The sequence below is a fragment of the Elephas maximus genome, chromosome 9, assembly GCF_024166365.1.
Source record: "Elephas maximus indicus isolate mEleMax1 chromosome 9, mEleMax1 primary haplotype, whole genome shotgun sequence".
NCBI lineage: Eukaryota > Metazoa > Chordata > Mammalia > Proboscidea > Elephantidae > Elephas > Elephas maximus.
The window spans coordinates 34440368-34445702 of record NC_064827.1 but is presented as its reverse complement, the minus strand read 5'-3'; the positions used below and the strand labels follow the sequence as shown (position 1 = coordinate 34445702).

General features: G+C 37.5%; 1 pseudogene; it reads left to right on the top strand.

The window, feature by feature from the left end:
- The first annotated feature begins 453 nt into the window (after nucleotides 1-453).
- LOC126083483 (uncharacterized) lies at nucleotides 454-572 on the top strand (annotated as a pseudogene).
- Nucleotides 573-5335: the final 4763 nt, after the last annotated feature.

Sequence of the window (5335 nt, the reverse complement as noted above, 5' to 3'; positions counted from 1 at the left end):
GTGAATTAAAGGAAGAGGTCAATTTAACCTATTAATCAAAATAGTGGTTATCATCTCATATATCTATAGTTTATCAGAAAAAAAAGTTATACATGGTAAATTATTCTATATTATTTTAAAGCTTAATATAGTAGTTAGAGTTCTAATTATATCGTATGAAGCAGAAAAACAGAATTGCATGTAATTAACATTTAGTTGACACATGACTAAGTATTATATGGAATAATATGGTAGAAAGGGGCTTATTAAAGACTGGAGTGACATGAACCTAAATCAAAATTGTTCATTCAGGCTAATGACTAATATGATAGACTTTTTAAAACAAGGGTAAGAGCCAAAGATTATGTTTTTGGAGTAATGCATGTCACCTTATATATACATGTACATAATATGAAAATACATACAAAATCATATATAATATGCACCCAGAAACTAGACAGTCTATAAAAGTATATCCATGGCCATACCACCCTGAATGCTCCAGATCTTATCTGATATTGAAAGCTAAGCAGGATAGGGCTTGGTTAGTACTTGGATGGGTGACGCCCCGAGAACACCAAGTGCTGTAGGCTTACCCCACGCATCTGTCAATTTTCATACTGTGGGGGCTTATGTGTTACTGTGATGCTGGAAGCTATGTCACCCATATTCAAATACTAGCAGGGTCACTCATGGCAGACAGGTTTCAGCTGAGCTTCCAGATAAGACAGCCTAGGAAGAAGGACCTGGTGGTCTACTTCTGAAAAGAATTAGCCAGTAAAAACTTTATGAATAGCAGCAGAACAACATCTGATACAGTGCCAGAAGATGAACCCCTCAGGTTGGAAGGCACTCAAAATATGACTGGGGACAAGCTGCCTCCTCAAAGTAGAGTCGATAGATGGAGTCAATCTTTCGGGACCTTCATTTGCTGATGTGGCATGACTCAGAATGAGAAGAAACAGCTGCAAACATCCATTAATAATCAGAATGTAGAATGTACGAAATATGAATCTAGGAAAATTGGAAATTGTCAAAAATGAAATAGAATGCATAAACATTGATATCTTAGCCATTAGCGAGCTGAAATGGACTGATATTGGTCATTTTGAATGGACAATCATATGATCTACCATGCCGGGAATGACAACTTGAAGAGGAATGGTGTTGCATTCATCATCGAAAAGAACATGTCATGATAATATCCTGAAGTACAGCATTGTGAGTGACAGGGCAATATTCATAAGCCTACAAGGAAGACCAGTTAATATGACTATTATTCATATTTATGCACCAACCCCTAAGGCCAAAGATAAAGAAATTGAAGATTTTTACCAACTTTTGCAGTCTGAAATTGATCGAACACCTAATCAAGATGCATTGATAATTACTGGTGATTGGAATGTGAAAGTTGGAACAAAGAAGGATTGGAATGTGAAAGTTGGGAACAAAGAAGGATTAGTGGTTGGAAAATATGGCCTTGGTGATAAAAACAATGGTGGAGAGCGTATGATAGAATTTTGCAAGACCATTGACTTCTTCACTGCAAATACATTTTTTCACCAATATAAATGACAGCTATACACACGGACCTGGCCAAATGGAATACATGAGAATCAAATCAACTATATCTGTGGAAAGAGACAATGGAAAAGCTCAATATCATCAGTCAGAACAAGGCCAGGGGCTGACTGTGGTACGGACCATCAATTGTTCATATGCAAGTTTAAGTTGAAACTGAAGAAAATCAGAACAAGTCCACAAGAGCCAAGGTATGACCTTGAGTATACCCGTCCCGAATTTAGAGACAATCTCAAGAATAGATTTGACATTCAGAACACTAATGACTGAAGACCGGACATGTTGTGGAATAATATCAAGGACAGCACTCATAAAGAAAGCAAGAGGTCATTAAAAAGACAGGAAAGAAAAAAAGACCAAAACGGGTGTCAGAAGAGACTCTGAAGCTTCCTCTTGAACATCGAGTTGCTAAAGCAAAAGGAAGAAATGATGAAGTCAAAGAGCTGAACAGAAGGTTTCGAAGGGTGGCTCGAGAAGGCAAAGTAAATTATTATAATGACATGTGCAAAGACCTGGAGATAGAAAGCAAAAAGGGAAGAACACACTCAGCATTTCTCAAGCTGAAAGAACTGAAGAGAAAAAATTCAAGCCTCAAGTTGCAATATTGAAGGATTCTATGACAAAAACATTAAATGATGCAGGAAGCATCAAAATAAAATGGAAGAAATACAGAGTCACTACACCAAGAAGAATTGGTTGATGTTCAACCATTTCAGGAGGTAACATGATCAGAAACCGATGGTACTGAAGGAAGAAGCCCAAGCTGCACTGAACTCATTGGTGCAAAACAAGGCTCCAGGTTGACGGAATATCAATGGAGATGTTTCAACAAATGGATGCAGTGCTGGAAGTGCTCATTCATCTATGCCAAGAAATGTGGAAAACAGCTGCATGACCAACTGACTGGAAGATATCCATATTTATGCCTATTCCCAAGAAAGGTGATACGACCAAATGTGGAACTTATCAAACAATATCATTAATATCACACACAAGTAAAATTTTGTGCAGGATCATTTAAAAGCAGCTGCATCAGCACATTACCACAGGGAACTTCCAGAAATTCAAGCTGGAGGACGTGGAACCAGGAATATCATTGCTGATGTCAAATGAAAGCAGAGAATACCAGAAACGGGATACTGCATCTGTGTCGTTTAAAGTCAGGAAAGGTATGTGTCAGGGATATATCTTTTCACCATACTTATTCAAGCTGTATGCCAAGCAAATACTCCTAGAAGCTGGACTATATGAAGATGAAAAGGGCATCAAGACTGGAGGAAAGCTCATTAACATCCCGCATTATGCAGGTGACACAAACTTGTTTGCTGAAAGTGAAGAAGACTTGAAGCACTTACTGATGGAGATCAAAGACCACAGCCTTTACTATGGGTTTCACCTCTACATGAAGAAAACAAACATTCTCACAACTGTACCAATAAGCAACATCATGACAGATGGAAAAACGATTGAAATTGTCAAGGATTTAATCTTACTTGGATCCACAATCAACACATGGAAGCAGAAGTCAAAAAATCAAAAGACACATTGCATTGGGCAAATCTGCTGCAAAAGACCTCTTTAAAGTGTTGAAAAGCAAAAATGTCATCTTGAAGACTAAGGCGTGCCTGACTCAAGCCATGTTATTTTCAATCACCTCATATACATGCGAAACTTGGACAATGAATAAGGAGGATCAGAGAAGAATTGATGCCTTTGAATTGTGGTGTTGGAGAAGGATATTGAAAAGACCATGGACTGCCAAAAGAACAAATAAATCTGTCTTGGAAGAAGTACAACCAAAATGCTCCTTAGAAGCAAGGATGGTGAGGCTATGTCTCACATACTTTGAACACGTTATCAAGAGGGATCAGTCCCTGGAAAAGGACATCATGCTTGGTAAAGCAGAGGGTCATCAAAAAAGAGGAAGACCCTCAACAAGATGGCTTGATACAGTGGCTGCAACAATGAGCTTAAGCATAACAATGATTGTGCAGATGGCTTAAGACCATGCCGTGTTTCCTTCTGTTGTACATATGGTTGCTATGAGTCAGAATTGACTAGACAGCACCTAACTACAACAATAAAAGTAGGCACGAGAAGATTATGAGCTGAGTCAGTCCTGATCATTAGATAGATACTGGGGAGTTTAAACAGTGGTGGTCTCACCCCAAGATTTCTGCTTTAATTTTTCTCTAGGAAGAGTTGGTGAATTCGTATGTTTAGATGCTCCTATTCTGTATTTCCTGATTCTTTGGATACAAACTATGCATTCATGAGTCAGCTGCTCTTCTCTGGTCCAATCGATTGGGACTGAGGCTCACTTTGTCAGCTGCCCACTCAGCAGGGTTTGTGGAAGAAAACAGTATTAATACGACAGACATTGAGTAGGTCTACTATTTTTTTTTTTTTTTTTACTATAGATGACTTGCAGAGGAGTCATTTTACGTATATGGGAGTAAAGTAAACATATAAAAGAAATCATAAAAAGAAATACAGACCTGATTGGAAATAGCACAAATGAACTAGGAAAATAAACATTTATACCATTCCTGATTGCAAAGGTAATCTCCACCATGAGAATCCCACTGACTCTATGATCTAAGGACAGAGAAAGATGAAAGTGTTACCAAGCTAATGATTTTTGACAAAGAGGAAACAAAAGCTTTGTGGGATGGGAATAAAGGTACAAGAGAAAGTGACTTGTATCTTCTCGTTATTGTAGAACTCAATAACTGTACAATGATGGGAATGAAAGAGCAATAATTTTTGGATGAGAGGTTCTGTTTTGGGGAACAATCACATTTCACTTTATGGTCCATTGATCAAAATCTTCCCCAGCAACCTTAATGTTGTATGTCTGTTGGTCCATTTTGATTTAATTCCTAGTATTGAGTTGGCTTTCAGCAGATATGAACCACATTAGATCACATTACAGTTTCTACAGGGAGATGAGTGACTTGTTATTCTCTATGAGATCCAACTATTAGGAAAAATAGCTGATTTCAGTAAAATAAAGAAAAAAAATGAACCCATCAAAAATGGAATTGATATAATACACATTAGGGAGGCTACTGGGCTATCCTTAGACACTGTCTTAGTTAACTAGTGCTGCTATAAGAGAAATATTACAAGTGGTTGGCTTTAAAAACAAACTTATTCTAACAGTTTAGGAGACTAGTAAATTCAAATTCAAGGCGTCAGCTATAGATGAAGACTCTCTGTGTTGGCTCTGGGTTAAAATCCTTGTTTCAGCTAGGCAATCTTCATATGGCATCTCTCTTCTCCCCATTTGTGCTTACAGGTCTCTGCATCTATGCTGTTCTTTATAATTCAGTTGTGATTAGGTTTAGGGTACACCTTACCCTGATATGGCCACATTAACATAACAAAGAAAACCCTCTTCCCAAAGGGGGTTACATCTACAGCCACAGGGATTAAAATCCCAACACATATTTTGAGAAGATACCCAAATTGGCATAGAGGAACATGAGAAAAGCACGGGAATAGGTGAGGTGGTTGGAAGCTTTTGAATGAATTAAGAGTGAATATCTGAATCTTACTGAAATTCTGTATCTTGGAGTTGTAAATAAAGAGTTATTTAGTGATTAGTAACTAATGGACACATTTAAAAAAGAATAACAACTTAGTGTGAATTTGTGGAATTAAAAAAAAGTGACAGAGGTAAAAGAAAATTGGTACACTATTGCAAAGATCATGCTGGTAATTTATTCGTGGTAATTATTGAATATAAGATAAATACGGAGTTACTAGGACT